Consider the following 22,050-nt stretch of genomic DNA (forward strand, 5'->3'; position numbering starts at 1 on the left):
ACAGTTGCTGAGTGCTGTTGCTGTAAAAAGCCTTAATCTGTTTCTATTCAATAGGTGTAGTTTAACCACAGCGCTGAGTACCTGGGTGCTTGAATATCTGAATGAAAATGAATCAGCCCTCCTCTGCAGGAATAGACGTTTGGGTGGAACCAAATGGCAGACGCGGTCTATTAATTTAAATGGACTAAATCCTGAAGTACCAATAAATACCTTTTAGTATTAATGTACTGTCTCTTTCCCTCACTTGTTCAGCTTCTCTTTCCTTCTCTTCCTCTGTGATACCTTTCTACTTTTGTTAGGTGGGGCATGGTGGTGCAGTGGTTAGCACTACATCCTCACCGCCCTGGGTTCAATTCCTAGGATGTTATCTGTGTGTATTGTTGTATTTTCTCGTTCTGTTGGCATGGGTTTCCTGAGGTTGCTACAGTTTCCTCCCACAGTTCAATGACATACTCTACTGGTAGGGTAATTGGCTTCTGTAAAATTGGCCCTGGTGTGTGTGTGTTTGTTTCTGTGTGTTACCTGCATCGGACTGGTGTCCCATCCAGGGTGTATCCTGTCTTGGGCATACTGCTTACAGGTTTAGGCTCCAGCTCTCCTGTGACCCTGTACTGGATAAAGCGGTTTAGAAGATGGTTGGTTTATTTTCTGTTATTTTGATTGTCTAACCCTTTTCTTTTTAATACTTAATGCTCCCCAGGCACAGGTACATGGTGATGCTTAGATTTACACTGAAAGTTCTGTGCTCATCTTATACAGTAATTTCCAATTATGTGAAACCTATCTTCTTTCTGTTGAAAGCTCTGATTCTATCTTCTGTGTTGGTCTTCTAGCCTTTGGCCTCTGGTCCCTTGGATCTCTTAATCAGGTTGTGTGGTATTCCATATTGCAGTGGGCAATCCTTTCACTTTGCCACTGTGATTAGGTCCATCTCTGTTTCTCCTTCCGTGTAAACACATAGCCTTGGACATTCAACCTCTGGGCATCTTCTGCACCACATCTCCATTCCTCCCTATTTCCCCTGACAAATGGAGCAAAAAGAAGCCCTTTTTCCTGAGGTCATATCCCAGTTGTGGGCTGAATAGATGTGTCAGTGCCTTAGGTTATGCTATATTCCTTAAGAGACCACTAGTTTCATCAATTCAATTTTTAGATTTACTTTGTATTCCCAGTATTCTACTGTGAGTTGGGTTAGTTTAGTCTCTGCATCTGAGTCAACATCCATATTATTATTTTTCTCCATCCTTGGCTTCTCATCATTGTACACAGCTTGCTTAACAGCTGCAGCTTCAAACCTTACTGTACATTCTCATAAAGCTTAGGAATTGGATAGTCACATCTCGCAAATTCTGACTGACTGTTTTGAAGAAAAGACCTGTGACTCTTAAACACGTCTTCAGAACTGTTTAGATTTTCATGTAAAAATTGGCGTTGCTCATGTGTCAGTTATTAAGAGGAGCATTGATTTCATAGTCCATTATTTATAGCTTTTGCCAGCATATTCATAATCTGTAGTTTCTCATTTTTAGTCGTGCAGTGCCTTGTACAAGTATTGACCTCTTTTCAATAATAGCCCGTGGTGCTAAACTACAAATGATGCATACACATCAGAAAAAAAGTGAATATTCTTCCTCACAAATTGAGTGTGTATGATGAATTAGGGAAATTAATTGAGCCCCAGTGCATACTTTAATAGGTGAAAGAAGGAAAATGTTAGGAAGAACTGCAAATAAATTGTTTCCAAAGTTCAGCCAGATCCTAATAAAGGTGGTATAGAGATTACATGTATTAGAGTTTACTGGGTGTGATACCTATCTGAGAAAACAGCAGCCTGACTGTAAAGACAGAGCTGACTGAACTCTGCCCCCTACACACTTTCACAAGGAATGAGACAGGGAGCTGCTGCAAGAGTAGCTTGGAATGTGGGAGGCATGAGAGAGAACTGTACAAGGAGAAGTCCAGAAGGTAATATATATTGTGTACTTAAGCGAAAGGAATATGAGGATCTGACTCCTGTTTAACACCTACGTTATGTACTGTATAAAATAATGGTGCTCACATGTATTTCATACATTTCAGAAAGGTGAATGAACAATATCAAAGCTCTGTGCAACCCCTAGTATGTACATTAATTTCAAATAGTGGAGGACTAGAGTTGTAAACCAAGGTGAACCAATCTTGATCTTTTTGACAATAAGGAATTCCTAAAATAATTAAATGCCTTTCGTGAATCCAAAATGGTTAAAATCGTATGAATACCTGCATCTAATCAATAACACGTTGGGGTGTATTCTAAGCCCAACATAGGGGTAACACAACTAACAAAACTAGAGGGTAACCCACCCAACATACGAGTGAGAAAACAGAAAACCGTCATTGCACAGAAAAAAAAAATCAAGATGAGATTTATCATGTATTCTGCTTCCTGAGTAGATTTGAGAAGCAGAGGTCTAGTTATCAGGAGATTTTGTGTTTCCTACTTTACTTTCTTACAGTAACGCGGCTATGATGAAACCCACGTTTTACTGTAAAGCAAACAATGAAAGCTGCTACCATCAGTATTTTCTTTTGTCAGTCACTGTCTGTAGCGTTTATTTAATTGTGCATTAAAAATGCATCCCTTCAGCCCAGACAGAATGAGTTTGTTTAGATTGGGGCACTTCTGAACCTACAGTACAAAGATTAGGTGTGTGCTGGGTAGAGTCTGCTCTGTGTTGTTGTATGCCCCAGTTGCTGTTTCTCACAAAAATCCATTGGATTGTCCAGTAGTGCACCTGAAGAAGTGTCTTTTGAAACACAAGAAACTATCATACTGATATCTCCTAGTTGATGTCTGTAATACGAGAGGCACAGCATCTCATTAGTTAGCATTGCTGCCTCACACACTGGAGCCTTGAGTTCAATTCCAGACCTGGGGTGCTACTGTATCCATGTGGACTTTGTATGTTCTCCTGGTGTTTGTGTGAGCTTCCTCTCAGTTTCCCCTTCAGTTTCCTCTCACAATCCGAAGACATACTGGTGGGTTAATTTGGCCCTGGTGTGAGTGCATGCATGTTTGAGCCTCTGTGTGCCCTGCGATACACCCGTCCACGGGGTGTGTCCTGCTTTGCACCCATTGCTCGCCAGGATAGGTTCCAGCTCCCCTTTGGTCCTGTACTGGATGAAGGGGTTAGAAAATGGATGAACGTTTGTAAAATGTACCAAAAACTATGATCAATGGAAATACTTGAGTTGGTATTTAAAAAAAGGGGGGATTTCTGAGAGCCGAGTGTAATAGTCAGTGGGAAGATTAAAAAATAATGAAATTTCTTGCTGGACTTATTATAATCGAGCTATCAGAGACTAGTAAAACTAGAAATCAAGCTTTGGATGTTGCAGAATTACAGATTTTAATGGAACTTGTGATTTCAGAGCAATTTAGTTTATATCGTGTTGTTCCTCCACTGCCATTTCTCTTTTCAATGTTTTCTTTTTGCATTTAATAATAATAATAATAATAATAATAATAATAATAATAATAATAATAATAATAATTGAAGCAATCCCAAATCAACCGCCTCTTTCATTCCCATTATATCCAGTGCGCAAAATGATATGGCCCCATACCCATGGATGAATGTTCAGGATTAAAAAACAAAACAAAACAAAAAGTCCTCTTTAAGACTCTTATGAGCCGCGTCTTAGATTTTAATTCAATTTCTTCCCTAAACCGACTCTCTTAGGCTCCACCTTCTAGCTGCTGGTTCCATCACCAGCAGCTTGCCTGCCTCCTTCACAGGCTGTGGGCAGCAGAATGTGACTCAGCTGTGACATATGAGGCCAATGGGCCTCTTCATTTACAGAGAGACAAAAACAGGCCATCCAGCACCATTTCTGAATGAGACTGTAGAAGATACAGGAATTAATGGCACAGCGGTCAAGCAAGTGTTACAACTTGTGAGATTCAGAACAACCTTTGATACTTTGAAAAGAGAAATGGTTTTGAGATTTCGGTCACTCCATTTGTATGAATTGTGAAGTGGGAGATTTCTTAGCAACAGTAAGAATTGAAGGGAAAGCGTTAATCATCAATGGCCAAATAAGCGCTCTAATGCTGACGTTATTTAAAAAGTGGAAACCTGTTCATTTTCTTTATGGGAGTGAGTCCTATCCAACCGTCCTTGTGCTTTTGGTTGTGATCGCCTCACTTCCTCAGCCCCAGTGCATGGACGTACCTGGGACTGGGACAGAGATTATTCAGTGAAAGACTGAAATGAGCATTGGCCCGAGCCAAACCTAAACCTAAACCACCTGCCCTCCCCCCAACCCCGCCCCTCCCTCCCTCCCAGCCCCCACCTCTCTCTTCAGGGGAGAGGCATTGAGACCATCCAATGCTACCATCATCTGATTAACATTTGAAATGAGTTTTGGTTCATGCATTGTCAGTCACAGTGGATGAAGTAATCCAATTTACCTTTATGCAGAGCATTTCCTTGAGAAAAAACAACTGTGTACTGTATATGTGAATACTGCTGTGATGGAGCCTCTCTGTGGAGCATCTGTATACTACAAAACAGGCTGGCGTGCTATTAAGAGATATATCACACACTGTACACGTTTTTCCACATGATAACCATAGCACACTTGATACAATGTAACATGACTGGACACCTTTACAAACACATCAGAGAGGAACTCTGAGGGCTGGTACCCACTCCACTCCTTAAAGCGGTGGCAGTCTCTGATTTGTAGATAAATGTACTTTTCACAACAGATTTCATTAAAGCAAACATCATATATAGCAAAAAACAACAACAAATATTTTAAATCCCAGTCACTTCGATTGCAGAAATAAATCACAATGCATCATGAGAAACCCCGATTAAGAGAGCAGACATAAATTCGTGATAAATGTGATCTTTAAGGGGCAGCAGATCCCTGGCTGCTTCAATAAAGTGTGCATTTCAGGCCATGTGTTGCCTAGCTTTTGAGGCTTGAAGAGATTAGGCTCTGAGGTGGAATAAGGTTTATTAGTGCTGTGCATGCTCTAACGCATCTGTCAAATGTGTTCTGTGGTCAATGGTCTGGAAGAAGAGGGTGCAATCAAATTGCCATGAATTGGCCATTAGCTGATTTAGGTTAATGACCTGACCATTGGCCAGACATATTACAGCCAAACTATGATTTGTTTTTTGGTCCTTTTTTGTTTTTAATACCACAATGTTTGGTCGTACAAGCATCTCGTTCACAATGAGCGGAGCTACTGCTTTAGCTGGAGTTGAAGAGTTTTCTTATCGTGCCGATGAGTATGACAGTAGCGTTACCTCTCTTTAGATCTCAGTAGCTAAGCAAAGCTGGTCAGTAGCGGGATGGAAGGCCTGTAAGACAAACTAGTTTGTGTCTGTCAATGGTGCTGGTGGACCATTAGGTGATACACTACTGTCTGGATTAGAATTTGCAATGCAAAACCACAGTATGGAGACTGGGCACTCTGTACTGTTGGAGGAGCTGTCATGTGGATGAGATGTTACTCCAAGGACCAGGCAACTTGTAGATGCTGCAGATCACAGGGTGCGGTTAGGAAGAGCAGGGGTGTTACTAACCCAATGTTCTGGTCTAAACTTGTCTTGCTTGCTAGCCTGCTTAAATTCATTTGGCTGATAAGTAATCTTGTACTGGAACTTAGTGGGGCTGCGGGGACTTAATGGAGGCTGTGTGTCAACATGGCAGTTGGGTGCTACATTTCAGTGGTGAAGTATGGTCCCCTCCTATTTGTAAAGTACTTTGGGCTTCTTTGAGGGAAAAAGTGCTGTACAAATACAAGAACTGATCATCGTAAGTATGAGGACGAAGAACACAATAACGATGAGGGCTCACTCATCGTCCATAAAGGGCCTATTACACTGCTGTCATTCCCTGCGTTTCCAAAAAGCATTAGGCTCACCTGTGCCCAGGTTTGGTGCTAGTTCAGGGTACACAGCTCTAATTGTCTTTCTGACTGAACGTACAAGAAGACATAATAATGATAGGTCGTGGGTGGACGAAGCAGAGGAAAGTGCTGATGTGTTTCAACCTTCAGGCAGAGGAACTTCAATCATGAGAGCACAGAAGATTTAAGGGTCCAAATACTAGCTGGTTATGTGTTCAATTGATCTTCTATTCGATTCTCTTCTGTTTTTTTTTGGTCATGTTCTACTTTCCAGACATGGGTCAGGGGTATCCAAACTTAAAGGAAAGTGTTTTGTTTTTGTAAGATCATAATAAGACAAAGATATTCAATTGATTTAATTTCTCTATTTTAATTATTAGAATTTTTGTATTGAAATTCCTGATAGTGATAATGCATTTCAAATTATTCTTAACATCTTTTGATTGGTTTGCTATAAAAAAGACGGAGAGGAAAAGGTTAATTAAAATTGCATTTATCATCTACCTTGGCTTTATCATTCTATTGATTGCGTAGACTGGATAATGGAGTTCTGCAGTGTCCTAGAAAACAATTATTTTCTGTTAACAAAAGAAAATATTTTATGTCTTCAAAAACATGAAACAACTGTCATGTATTTGTGAAACATCTCAAAACAGCTACAGTTAGTGCCTAAATCTAAACTAAGACCTCCTTGCTGGAGGTCTTATTAAGAAGGTTTTTAGGTACTTTTATGTGTTTAGGATGGTAAAACACATAAAAGATGAATAGGAACATTAAGTGCCGATTTTTTTTTTGTTGTTTTTGATGTATAGCTTAGAGGTCAGTGACTGTAAGACCAATAAGAGGACAAGGGCCATTGGACACACTCACTACCATCCAAGGGCTGGGGTTGCTAGGCAACTGAATGACCAGGGAACTGTGGCTTGATTGCAGTCACTTCAGATCAATTTCCGCACGTGTTGAGCTGACCAGTATCAATCACTCTGACTCCCAGCTGCACAGGGAAAACTAATTCATTAAATGAGTTCAGAAGCAGTGGTGGCAACAAATGAAAGTGAGTTCACACTATTAGAAACCAGTTAAACAGAAGCAAAAGAAGCACAAATCTCCAGGGAGACGGGTTTACTTTTTTTTTTGCCCACATCAATGGATTTGTGATGTGTTTTATTGTGATATAACATCATGTCTTATTTTGATCTGATTATTGATTTTTGCGCATATCTATGCTGATGCCCCCAGTGAAGTGGGACATTCATAAAGTATACCTAGTTAGTGCATGAAACTATATGAAATATTATCTACTCTGTTTCGTCCATAAATGGTGTGCCATACTATATTGCAGTGAAACTGGAACAAGGACTGAGGGATCCAGAAGAAATTGGACCAGCATCTTTGTATTCATATAGGCGTAGGCTGTTGTAGGCTTCACATTATGTTAAGCAGGAGACAAAGCAGTCATTTACCTTACATCCAATCAGTGGTCCCGCTCAATGGTATTGAACAGATATTCTCATCTGAAGAAAAGTATCCCAGCTCATCAATTAAAATTAATAAGAACTGAATTTGGACATGGGGGCAAAATGAGATGAGAAATTATATTGCATTGACTAGCTCTTGACTTCATTTCAAAAATGTAATCTCATTTTTATGTCTTTTCAGATATTAATTCCAAAAAAAAAGGCCCAGATGTGCTGTGTAATGGTTCTTGGCTATACATTCCCACATACTGTTTCTGCCATCTTATTCAGGACAATAAGGAGTTTAGACAGGAGGATAACAGACCCGATCGAATGAAACTGGAATATGTCGAGACAAAACTTGGTCGGGGACTCAAACTGTGCAAAAAAAAAGTTTGAAAGGATTCACATAACTACCAGAATGGAGCATGTTAGCAATTGCACTAGTTATGTTGTTGGAAATAAGTGTGGCCTCTTGGACTGACTTTTGAGAAAAGGTTTGACTATGATTGAGATCATGTGGAGGCTCCGTGAACTCAAGGGTGGTGCTAGACAGCAGTGGGGAAGCATGGCCAATCTGTTTTTGCATTACCATTTCGCTTTATATTGGTCATGAAAAAAGATTTTTATTAGGTGTTTTAAGGGATATGTGTGTATTACTTTACTTTTTCAAAGAACCCTTAAAAGATCATATAGGCACGTTCTGGATGACGTGGTCTTAAAAAGGGGGTTTTCTCATCTTTAGTTTGTTTTACGTTTAGTCATTTGGCAGATGCTTTTATCCAGATCGACTGCTGTCAAGACGCAAAGGGTGCAGCTGACAGCAGCGTAAAACAACAATATAACCCACCAAAACCAGTAAGTGCAGTGGCAGTGAAGTGCGAGTATCTTGCACCGTGAGAGGGGCATTGTTGCTTGACAGGACAGGACGTATGAGCAATAGAGAAAAGAGATGATGGCTAGTAAATCTGGTACTGACTGTGGCAGATAGGTCGTTCCGATATCTGGGGTACAGCACAGATATCTGTAGGGCCTGAGACTTATGGTTCCTCAGCCAGTTGGCCTAAATAATTTGATCAGACAGCCTGACAGTAGTCTGGAGGAATACTGGCGCAGTCTCCTTGGAAACCCAGTAGGTTAACACTGAATTTTGAACCTAGGCAAGCCATCAGCGTATAATTATGAAAACATGAAAGCTGTGCCTCTAACGGGGATGAGCACTGAGATGTGATAGCATGGAAATAGTTGTTGTTTAACATGACGACTCTGGAATAAGACGTGTGTAAATGGTGGTGATGTGGCGTACTGTCTGTCTTTGTCTTTCCTCCTTTTTCTTTCTGTCTCTCGTTTCCAGGTCTGGTACAGCACCTCAGCACACTTTAAGTGCTCGAGCAGACAGTGTGGTAACCGGCATCCTGGTGACTGCAGCAGTGTGCGATTCTGCCCCTGTGAAGATTGCTGCCCACGCAGTGATTTTATTAGGGCAGGAAGCAGACTTCAAAAAGATGACTGCCTGCAAAAGCAGAAGAGAGAAGCCAAATTGAGAGGATGTCCTTGTACAGTTCAGTTCAGTGCAATGAAATGTTTATTTGCATGTATGCTCCAATACAAGGACATTTAGGAAACACCAAAAAACATAAACACAGAATTGCAGCAGCAACAACAAGTTAAATAACATACAGACTAAAAAACATCAGTGTGAGCCAGTGGCAGAGGCAGATATCAGCAATCTGACAGCTTGCAGGAAGAACTATCTCTTAATCTGGAAGTCCATACCTTTATGCTCCTATAATGCTTACCAGAAGGAGGGGGGGAGAAAAGTGAGAAACTGGTGACTGGTATCCTTAGCAATACTTCCAGCCTTCCTGAGACGGCAAGTTGTAAAAATGTCCGAAATAGAGGGGAGCTGTACTCCAGTGATGGATTGTGCTGACTGGACACCACCTGTAACTCCTATGTTGACCTAAAAAGACCCGAAAGGATACTTCTTTTATTTTTTGGTTTTCCATTCCAGGGCGAATAACTTTTGCTCAATGGACTTTGTTTGAGTAGCTCTAGGACATAAAGAGAAAGGTATCTTTTTGGTGTCTGATTACGCTGTTTGGGTCAAAAATGGTTACCGTGTTCATTTAAAAGATTATTTTGTTCCCACTCTCTGCTCTGCAAAATGGATCTTACAGAGATGGTTTGGGAGGGTTAAGCACAGCCAAGTTCAATCAACCTCAGCTGTTCTAAACCATAATCATTCCTGATGTCATTTTCATCCATCAATCTAATTTCTAAACCATTTTATCCAATGGTCACGGGGGAGCCGGAGGTTATCCTGGCAAGCAAAGGGCACAAGGCAGGATACACCCTGGATGGGACGCCAGTCCATTGCAGGGCACACACAGATGTATTCACGGCAGGGCCAATGTTTCCAGAAGTTATTTAACTTACCAGGGTTGTCTTTGGACTGTGGGTGGAAACTGGAGCACCTGGAGAAAACCCACGTGAACACAGGGGAAAACACAAACTCCACCCAGATAGCACTCCAGGAGCTCACCACTGCAAGGTAGCAATGCTTACCACTGTCCCTTGACGTCATTTAATCACGTTAAAAAACTATCAATACTGTACATTAGCCCCTTCTCTCCTACACTTTCATCTTTTTTAATTACACTTATAATTGCTTACACTTACATAGTGCTTTTCCAGACACTCCACTCAAAGTACGTTACAGGTAATGGGGACTCCCCTCCACCACAACCAATGTGCAGCACCCACCCACCTGGAAGATGTGACGGCAGCCGTAGTGCGCCAGTGTACTCACCACTCACCAGCTATCAGTAGGGAGGAGAGCAGAGTGATGAAGCCAATTCATAGATATGGATTATTAGGAGGCCATGATTAGTAAAGGCCAGGAGGAACTTTGGCCAGGACACTGGGATAACACCCCTACTCTTTTTGAGAAATGCTCTGGGATTTTTAATGACCACAGAGAGTCAGGACTTTGGTTTTATCTGAAGGACAGGACCTTTTTTAGAATATAGTGTCCCCAACACTATTCTGGGGCACTAGGACCCACATGGAGCACAGGGTGAGTGTCCCCTGCTAGTCTCACTAACACCTTTTTCAGCAGCAACCTTAGCTTTTCCAGGAAGTCTCCCATCTAGGTACCATTACCAGGCTCACACCTGCTGAGCTTCAGTATGGTTGCCAGTTGTGCATTTCAGGGTGATATGGCTGCTGGATTTAAAATCTTTTGCATTTTATGCCTCTGCGGCTACCCCTTCGTCACTCCTCCCTCCATATGTGGGTCAAAACCAGTCCAAATTTATGACTAAAATACTCTATAAGCATTTCAATTCACATAGTACTATTACAGTGTTATTATTCCAACTGAAGTGTTTTGGTGTTATATGTGGAGTGTGATGCCCTTTTAGATTTAAGTTGTTTGAGGTCATCAGTGTGAGGTTTTTATTGAAATGATTTCTATGTCACTGTAGTAAATGTTTCTTCTACGTCTGTTGACATCCTGTGGATTTTTCCATCAATAGTTAGGTTAACACCTAAACAAGGAGGGGCAGATGCACGTTTAAATAACAAGCTTTACTGGGGCAAGTCACTCGCTGTGACCCTGTAGAAATACAGTGGGTCAGGAGAGATGTCTCTGAGATGAGTGGAATTGCAGAAACATGAATGACATATAATATAACACTATTCAGACCCTTCCGTTGGTGTTCCTATGGTACAAAATTGCAAAAATAATACATAGACATGTTTTAAACCTAATATTTTATTGAAAACCTAGTATCCTAGTAAAAATAGTTTAAAAAAAACTAAAGAGAAAAAAAATTAAATAGGTAGATTGCATAAGTATTGATGGAAGCAACTTTTTATAAATTTAGAAGAACTTATACTCCTAGTAATAGAGATTCCTCCAGTCCTCCACTAATTTCATCACCCCACATAATTACATCAGATCATCTGATTTATCTTTTTAATGCAGTTCTAATCCAGTTAGAGCACCCTTGGCATATTTTGTTGTAAAAGCTACTTTGTCTTCTTAAATTATCTGAGTGGTACTTTTCGTACTGAATACATTAATAATGTAGGGCACATGGAAAAGACAAGAAAGAAAAAACTTCAGATTTCAAAGTTTTCTAAAAAAAAAAATGTAATGGAACATTCAAGAATTCTTGGAGATGAAAGTAAATCCCCATCACAACTGTATCATTTGTTTTTTCATAGTCCTGCCTTTTCTGCTTCATCTACAAGGATACAATAACAGTTCCAGTAATGAGAGCCCTTAAAACACTCATCAAAGAATCACAGGGAGGAGTGAAAATGTATATATGATTGTCACCCCGAAATTAATCTCTCAATCTTTATAGGTAGTCATGCACTGCATGAGATACTAGCAGAATGGACAGAGAAGTGGCCTAGAGTAAATTATTATTTTGACGCCCATTGGTCAAGGACTGTGCTTTGTAATTTGTACAGTGCTAAAATAATCCCCACCTACCCATCTTACCCACTCAGCCTTGAGGAAGGTTTTCACAGTCTATTTATTTCTAGATTAGTTACTGAGGACAGCAAATGACAATTTAATCGGAAATGACAGAGCAAAATAAATAAAGCAGACGCCATAAACCACTCCTTTAAAACACAACCTAACCTTGCAATTATATCATCAGAGATGCTAGCATTGTGGATTTAAAATAAGCCTACCCAACAATTAATCATTGTCAGTGAAGGGTGCAATTCTGTTTTTAAACTTTCATTTAGTCATCGTTAATGTGAAGCCAGAGTGGAAATATCACTGTTTGCAAATCACAAGATATGATAAATCAGGTATATTTTTGTACTCTGGAGAATGTTAAAGGGTCAAGGAAAAACCTGTGACTCATACTTAGCCAGTCTCCAGCAGGGTCTGTCTTGAAGTCTTGTGTTTGACTTCGGAAATATTAATCTAATTAATTCTCTTTGCAATGTAAACCATTAGTTATGTGCAGGTGTGGGTTTAAGAAATGTTTAACTTAAGATTCAACATTTCTAGCCCTCTCAGATTGCCCAGGTCAAAAGACCTTTTTAAACAGAGTGACACGGAAGAACATTCCAAATAAAATCTTATCCACTTATTTACTATCCGCTTCTTCCAATTCAGGGTTGTGTGTGTGTGGGGGGCTAAGGGAGGACAGGTCTATCCCAGCAAGCACCGGGCACAAGGCTGGGTACATCCCGGAGGGACACCAGTTCACCTCAGGGCAAACACACACTCTCAGAAACAGACACAGACACACTCACCCCAGACCCTACCAGTGCTCCTGCCAGGAACCACCAGAAGAAAACCCACAAGAACATGAGGAAAACATACAAACTCCACGCAGAGAGCACCAGAGATCCAGAACTGACCCCAGGACCCCAGCTTTAAAAGCCACCAGGCCACCCAATAATTATATCAAGTCATTTTTTCTTCAGATGGTAAAACATGGATGTTAAACACACCCGGCAGAGAACAGTGAGAATTTATACAACTTTGTTAACCTTCAATTAATTTCGGCATTCTTTCTAAGTAGTCACACGCTGCAAGAGGCGATACAGTACCATACACACAAAAGCAGATCTCTCAAGGTTATGTTTTCTTTGTGGAGTACAATATATTTTACAATTATACAATGCTTCTGTTGGCAACTCACACGAAGCACCTCACAGACGGATTTGCCATCAGGCCCGCAATGAAAAATCAATGACTTTTTTTATTCTGCTTTGTGTACCTTACTTTCTCTGGCAAACAGTTACCAGGTCTGCATTCCAGCACAGTTTATAAATTCGATAAGATTGTGTGTTTTATAGGAGTTAATTGAACACTGATAATTTTTTACTGCTACGTTACCAGCAGCAGTAGAAGCTTGCGCATTTTTCTCTTGGTTGTGGGACTTGTGCAGAAAAAAAATGAACTGGGATAGTAGGTAAACATCTGAAGTTCTTTATCTGCACGCTGCCAAGGCATACTCAGGTGTTTGGTGAGGCAGGAGGAATAAAGGTTTAACACCCTCTCATAGCTCAAAAACATGGTGAATGAGGAGTAAAAATGCAGTAAAGGCATAATCACTGCATCATAGTCACATCATTGGTCAAATAAGGCACAACAGCCTGTTGATGATGTAGGTAAGAAACAAAATATTTCAGCCTTTGGAGTGCTTTCTAGATGTGGATGATTTTAATTTACATTTATATTTAAATTTCAGAACCTGTTCAGTGTGCACTTGTGATGAGGCAAAACAGGCAATTCCACGATAATTAGAAGAGTGTAGAAATCCAAATGATCATTTTTACACTTAAAGGTTGCTGAAAAGGTTCCCTTTGAATTCCTGTTATTTGGTTCTTCTGCATCCCTTCAATTAATTAAAAAACGAACAAACTACTCCTCTGTCAAAAAACCTCATTTTAACTTTTCTACAAATCTGACAAAAAAGGGGAAAAACTCCTTCTATTGTGGTTCCCCGAAACAATATTCTCCTCCAAAACCAAAAAACTAGCTTGTTTCCTTGTCACTTGTAGTTCGCCCCCAAACACCTTGCTTTTCCGCACAAATATCTTGTCTCATAACAGACAGCTAAATCCACTCTGCCACACCCTTATATACCTTGAGCACAGGACTTCCACAACATACAGCTCTGCTGAAGTAACTCTGCACAATGCTTATGAACTCTTATTAGCTTTTGTTTCAGCACAAAATCAGGGTAGAGACTATGTATAACCTAGGCCCATAGTAGAGTCCCCCTATACATTTACCTCATATCCTGTCACACTCTATGTACTGTACTGCAAGTTATGGGTCTAAGCATAGAAAAATATGACAGGTCTAATGTTGTGCAATATATAATTTACTGAACAATTAAAGGGAATTCTTGTGTAATTTGCATACAGTAGGCCATATTCATACACCATTTAAAACTGAGTTAGGATTATTCATTCTTCCCTTTTCATTATTCAGGGTTAAACAGTGCCTTCCCCTGCACACTTAATGCAATAAATTGAAAATGTATATAAGTTCTATCCTATGGTCTAAACTTACCCTGCACCTTTCACCAAACTGAACAACTGATGTTTTTCTGAGAGAACAAAGGGTATCCTTTTCATACCGCGTCGGAACAGGCCCTTGAGCTAGATTTGCCACACAAAAACTGGTATAGAAAAGAAAAAATCAGAAAATGGCCTTTTTTTTCCTCTGTAGTGATGGGAACTGGGGTTCTCGGTACTCGGTAACAGATGTGCCTTCAATTTTAGATATAATACCTCAGAAGCCGATAACAAATAGAAAGCATTGGGGTTCCAGTGGTGGAAAAGATAACTTCTACTGGACATAAATTCATTTTCCCCCCAAATACATTTTGTGCTTTAAAATGATTTCATAGTGTTTTGGAAAACGTGCTAGTTGGGATTGTCTGAAGGACAAACACTGGTAGGTACATGTACAGAGGTACAGTGCTGTGTGTGACAAGTGATGATCACTGGGGCTGCCTAACCTTAGCAGTGTCAAACGTCCCAAAGAACAGTCACCCCTGCTTTTTTCCACCACAAATTCAGCTCTGACCTACTGCAGGCAATGTGAAAAGATGATAAAATATTGATTTCTTTTTACAAAATATTTGACAAGTAGACATTATCTGTCAACCACAAAAATTGTAATCTGGGCTTGAGTAATTAGCAATTGAATTATATGTGAACTCTCCTGGCCCAATTTCTCGTGCCGCCCAGTGATGAAGGCATGCGATCCTATTAACCTTACGAGAATGAGAGGGGATATAGCTCCATTCATATCTTATCAAATATTCTATCAGCAAAGACTTTTTTCTCTCCCTAGGTGAAAGACAGGACTCCAGGTTTTTTCACTCAACCTCTAAAATGCAGTGTCCTTTATAAGGATAACGAGAAGCTAAAATAAGGATTTTTTCGTTTTAGGAAGTTGAAATCCACACAATGCTAATGTTAGACTAGCAGAAAAGGATAAATTGTTTGTTTTCTTCTTACCTATTACTTGCCTGTAAAGTTATATATATTTATATTAAGGCTGTTTCCTTAAATATGGTTCCTATAACATACAGTATATAAACACTTAGTAGAAATATGACAATTTTTTAGTAGAAATATGACCATTCAGTTTTTTTATTTACTAAGGAACATCCTGGAAAAAGGGTGACATTGCAGCACATCAAAGTGTTTTCATTCAAAGGTGAAACAAAGTTTTGATTTGACTCATTTGTTTTTCCTTAGAAGGGGCTCCATTTTCTACCAAGGGTAAACCGTCTTATTGTACACACCAAGAAATGTGTTTACGGATTGGCACCTGTAGAAAGACTAATGAGTTACTGACCTTCAGAAATCTGAAAGTGCCTTTGCAAAGCCTTGCCCCAGCCTTCACTGCTTTGAGAAGAAAGTAATAGACTCAGATTTATGGTATTTATTTGATAAACTGGTTTATAAATCTTTTTCTAAGTCTCATTGTATGTGCTGTGCTAATAGGATCATGAACCAAAGTACTATAAAGAAGTGAATGTATTACAAGGTTTCAGATAAGTTACCAGCTGAACACAATGGATTTGGGAAGATAGCAAATGACCTTGGACCTCTCAAGATACCCCTTCTTAATCAGCATTTTAGCAGATGAGTAATATCTAACTGACAAACATTTTTTAATTTCAGTAGCAGCACCCACTACATTTACTTAACATTTTTTAACCGGGATATTTCCTAACCATGCAATGCAAACTATTGAACTTTGTAACATATAACACTTCAAAGTATTAGAACTGCTTTTGCTAATGTGATTTTAAAATCAGCTAGAAACTAGACAAAAAAAAAACATTAGTTGGACTGAATGGCTACTTTTTGTTTGTAAACTTTCTTATGTTTTTCAATCAATCAATCAAACAAACAAAAGTAAAATTCATGTGATTTGAGTGCATAGTTAATATAAAAAATGTCAAAAAAATATATAAAAAACAGGAATCCAAAGGACTGAATTGTTAATTCACTGGCCATCCCTCCAAACCTGTCTTTCAGGAGCCCAGAGCCCACTGATTAGACCCATGTGGGATCCACTCACTGTCAGGCATGTGGAGTGGGTGTTGTCTCAGTGTGTAGCCAGTCGGGAATTGAGCAATCCCATCATGTTTAGCTCTTGTCAACGCATGAAACAGCCACCACCATGCCAGGCCATGACCAGGACACCCCCGATACCTGGACACTGAAATTCTGCTCCCACTGCTACCACGAGCTGGCCCTCAGAGGTCCAGGTGAACACGCTGGAGGCAGAACACACCCATGCCTGACAACTGAAAAAACCGCATAGGAACATATGATACATATCTTGACAAAACATGACCTGATGCAATGTCATGGAGGCCAAGACAATTAGAGTCCTCTTCCAGCCTTCACCCAGCAGAACAGATGTTGAACATCTTCTGTCTCAGATTCCAGAACCTGGTTTGCAGAATTCAATGGATTAAGAAATCCTAAAAGGCTCACACAGTAACCAACGCAGATCTCGGACATAAGGAGTCCTTCTGTGCTTCGTCTAACCAGACTTCCACAGTGGGAATGAGCAAAGAGATTTTAGAGCCATGAGGACAAAATAGTAAATACTGTAATATCAGCTGTGTTTAAACCGTGATTTTCAAATAAAATAAAGGTACTAGTTGGCCTTTTTCTGGAATTCAACAAGAAATCAAATAACCTTTTAATTCTCTTAGCAGGTTACACCCACATGATTTCTGTGGTTTTCAACTGTGCCTTATGTAATTAGTTCATAACCCCTTGTGGTGCTAAACATCCATGTACTGTAGGGTGAAGCTGGTTCATACAGCCTACATTTTCTTTAGACCTCTGAATCCAACCTCATGCTTTGATATTTAAAATCATCACTATACTGTATGCTGCTGATCATATTAGCTTAATAGTGCAAGCATACAGAGCTGATTTCTCATAAGAAAGTCTACTCCAGATTGTGTTTAATTAATAATAATAATAATTGCTTACACTTATATAGCGCTTTTCTGGACACTCCACTTAAAGCGCTTTACAGGTAATAGGGACCCCTCCACCACCACCAATGTGTAGCCCCCACTTGGATGATGCGACAGCAGCCAGAGTAATGAAGCCAATTCAGAGATGGGGATTATTAGGAAGCCATGACTGGTAAAGGCCAATGGGAAATGTGACCAGGACACTGAGGTAACACCCCTACTCTTTATAAGAAATGCACTGGGATTTTTAATAGAGACAATAGAGAGTCCAGACCTTCATTTTACATCTCTTGCAAAGGACAGCACCTGTTTACAGTATAGTGTCCCCATCACTATACTGGGGCATTAGGACCCACATGGACCAGAGGGTGAGCACCCCCTGCTGGCCCCACTAACACCTCTTCCAGCAGCAACCTTAGTTTTTCCCAGGAGGTCTCCCATCCAGGTACTGACCAGCCTAACACCTGCTGAGTTTCAGTGGGCTGCCAGCTGTGAGTTGCAGGGTGATATGACTGCTAGCTGCAAAGCTTTCTTGCCTTATGTACTTCAGTTTCAGCATTTGAACAACTTAGTTTTTATTAAAAATCAGTTTCATTCAATTAAAGGTGGTAGTGATAGAGTATTTCTTGTTTTTACTTTCCCTGTGGTAAACTGAACAGACTGCAATATTCCTACCAGTAAACTAAGGAGGTATTCTCAGAGGCTTGTTATAGATAATGCTTGCGCTAATGACCATGTTGATACTATGTAGGATTCATTTAAGAACTTTCAAAAGGAATTTCATTAATAAATAATTGTGCTTTTGCCATTTCAAAAAGGAGATTAATGAATAAAATAGTGCTAATAAATTACAGAGAAGTGCTTCTGCTGACTATTTTTTTATGGCAAAGGAAATTAGAAGGGAAGTGTCTCTTTTTTTCTGTCCAGGAAAAAGTGCATTGAAAAAAAAAACATGCAACACATTAAAAGATCTTTGCACTGTATGTGTTCGCAAGACACAACTTGAATGGGAGTATAAATGGGTCTCAAACCCAATTCCTCAAGAACAAATGTCTTCTGGTTTTTATTGCAACCAGAGTAGCCAATTAGTAGCCAATTAAACAATTATTTTCTCAGTCTGTATGTCATACTATACATAGTATTTTCAAAAGTCCTTTTACAATTGATTACTCAGAATTAATTCCATTTAACTCTATAGACTTATAACTGCAGATCTTACTATTGCCTTGTATTGCCACTATGCTTTTATTTCAATAATTAGCTCAATATGTAAACAAGAGCTCAGCAGACACGAGGTTCTCCAAGAACTGTGTTAGAGATAACTGTGAGATCATGGGATTACAGGATAGTCTGGAAATCATGGTTTGAAGCACCTTACAGGATGCTTACTGTATTTTCATGACCACTGACTTTGAACCATGAGCACATAAGAATACCACATTCTTAATGCATATAAAAGTGCACCGTGCAGTTCATTGTTATATGGGCTTTACCCTTCTAAACCCAGTACAGGAATCATTGCCTAAAGCAGTCTTAAGCTTTAATATACTTAACAAGGGACAGAAGCCAAATTAAAACTAATGTTCCTTAAACTAATAAATTAACAACAATGATATAATTAGCAAAGATCATTGTTTTAAACTGCCATCTGAATATTCAAAAGTTTCACAGTGTCATGATAGTAGTCCCTCGCCCTTAAGGGCGCTCCGGCTCTTTCACTTCGGACCCGACTTTGTGCACCTGCCCCTTGTCCCAGCCTCCTTCCAACCCCCCTTAAAAGCCAGACACCATCTCAGTTCGGGGCTCTGCATTGGTTTCTGCATCATGCCAGCCCGGGTTCTGGATGCGCCTGGCTCCGTTATGGTTTTAAGTTTCTGTTCCCACTGCCGGTCCCGTTTTTAACCGCCAGTCTCGGATGGACCGCCCGGCTTTGGACCTTTTGCTCTCGTCCTGGATTTCGCATTGGACTCTGTTTTGGATTATTTGCCCCGGACTCACTCCCCGGACCACCAGCACACCATGGACACGGCCCCCTGTCTTCATCCCTGTATCCTGCATGCCTTTTTCCATGCTGTATCCTCACCCAACCCCGGATTGTGTCGTCTGCATAGGGTCTGGAAAGAACGCTTTCGTTACACAAAGTGCCTGAATCCTCCTCACCTCCACCTCCTTCACTGGCTCTAATGAATGGGGGCAGAAGGGCAGAGGCAGCATATTGCTCCAGCCTAGGGTTTAAGATTTGCCTCCAGTCAGCCCGGTGAAGTGTCAGGCACATTAGGGCACTGAAAGGGCACTTATGCCTGATAAACAACACTTTCCATGTGTTTTCCTCACTGAATATTGTTCAGATTTTTTACTTTGTTAGGTCAAATCCAGGCCTTTGGCACCCAATTCACCAAAAGTACTATTGCACAATTTTCCCGAAAGAAAGAGGTTTGGTTGTCACGATTCCTGGGGGTGAGGGTACTGTATGAGATTGCCTAAAGCACTGCAGGATCTTTAACTTCTTACGCAAATTGGAAATAAAACTGCTGTACCATGACAGAAAATTGAGGACAGGGTAACATGGATTGTTATGGTTGGATGAAATGCATGGACAAGCATCAGCAACAAAACACTGGTAAAAAAAAATATCACAGGATTCATCTGAATTCTGAAACTGTGATAATAGCTTTGGACAAACACACGATGATGGGGCAAACCTAACCTTTGTGTACAACATACAACTGTCTCAAGGAGGAGAAGGCCAATAAGGATTAATATTAAAATATCGGTGTTATTGAAAGTACCTTATATATTATAATTGGTAATATAAATTCATGTTAATTTTACATAATAAATATAAATTACAAATACAATACAGCATGTTTTATTGGATGGATTCTGTAAACATTTAATAAATTAATACATTAAATAAAAACAGGAACATTCACATTATTGACATTCATGATGAAAATTAACAATATGACCTATATGCGATGTGTCATATGTCATTAGCATGGAGCAGATAGTTCTTGAATGATTAAAATATGTTTCACACAACCTTTTCCTCTGAGGTCCATAATTTCGTTTTGAATTCTTCTTGATAATGAATATATCTTGAGTGAACTTTATAGTGATGTTTGTATGTATTGTCTCACTACAACAGAGCCTTGGGTGTGTTTTACAGCAATTCTCCCGAGACCCACAGAGCAGGGTGCAATCCTAGAATCTCTGTAACAGACCCCAAAAAAGCTCACCAAAACACCAAGGTTCAAGAAACAAGAGGACAGCCATTTGTGATCAAAGCATTTTTCTACCTTTCTGCTTCTTCATTCACATTGTCAAGGATGTCTCTAAAAAAGTAGGGGTAATATCCTAGTGTCCTGGCTAAATTTCCCCCTGGCCTTTACCAATCATGCCCTCCTAGTTCCCATCTATGAACTGGCTTCATCACTCTGTTCTCCTCCCCACTGATACAGTAGCTGATGTGTGGTGAGCGTTCTGGCGCCCTTTGGCTGCTGTAGCATCATCCAGGTGGGGCTGCACACTGGTTATGGTGGAGGGGAGTCACCAGTACCTGTAAATATCTTTGAATGGAGAATCCAGAAAAGTGCTGTATAAGTGTAAGCAATTATTTCAGGTGCGTAGCTGCATTAGCATGGAGAAGGCTCCACCTGAAGAAGGCTCCACGGCCGAAACGTTGTGTTTTCTTTTTTCTTTTCTTTCAGTATGGAATAAACCTATTACTTGTTCCTTATTATTATTATTATTATTATTATTATTATTATTATTATTATTATTATGCACTCCATGAGAATGAGGGGTTATTCGTGTCAATCCATGTCTGGTTTTAATTTGGTTTTAAAATGACTCCTGATGCCATTTCCTTAACAAAGCTGGGGATATTAGGAAACATGGGTTGCGTGTTACAGGAAGCTCGGAGTTCTCCAGGATAAAGCGTGATGGATTGTGGTGCTTATTTTTGGATCACATGCTTTGGAGCAGGGGCCTAAGGTAGCAGGGAAATAGTTAACCCCAAAGGCTGAAGCCTGCAGAAGAAGTCTGATGTTCATTAACCTTATCCCAGGTGAACACTAAGTCTCAGGATTGTTACACACTGCCTGTAATAATATTACCACTCTGTATACTACAAGTCCCTGAGTCACTTTTTCAATTAAAAAAGGACCAATGCTCTATTAACCTCCTGCCTGCTACCCCCATTTTTCATGGAAACATTGTTGGGGCTATTGCCGCCCCAGTGTTAAAGTGGCCGTATATTTTGCAAACTATCTCCAAGTTTTTAATCATGACAGGAAGCTGGCTTCTCCATCACAGAAGATTGTGTCTCAGCTGAGGTGCAAATCATATTCTGTACCCTGAAAGCTGTGACTAATTCCTGGATTCACTTACAAGGAAATTTGGGTGCCAATGAGGCCTTATTTGAGAAGATCAGGTGACCAGGGGATTAGTAAAAACATTACTTTTCTTTCAAACTAAAGGTTATATTCCAAATACTTTCCTTGGATGCCGCTGGGGCTGAAGTCCTTTACACTTCTAAATATTTCTGAAGTTTATTTTAGAAAAAAGTAACTGGACAAGAAAGTACAAATAATCAAGGTGGAAACAAAGAACATAGTTTTGTCTGTCCAAACAGGCACCTGTTTCTTAATTCAGCAAGTAGAGAATAAGC

Source organism: Lepisosteus oculatus, chromosome 3 (genome assembly GCF_040954835.1).
Source record: "Lepisosteus oculatus isolate fLepOcu1 chromosome 3, fLepOcu1.hap2, whole genome shotgun sequence".
NCBI lineage: Eukaryota > Metazoa > Chordata > Actinopteri > Semionotiformes > Lepisosteidae > Lepisosteus > Lepisosteus oculatus.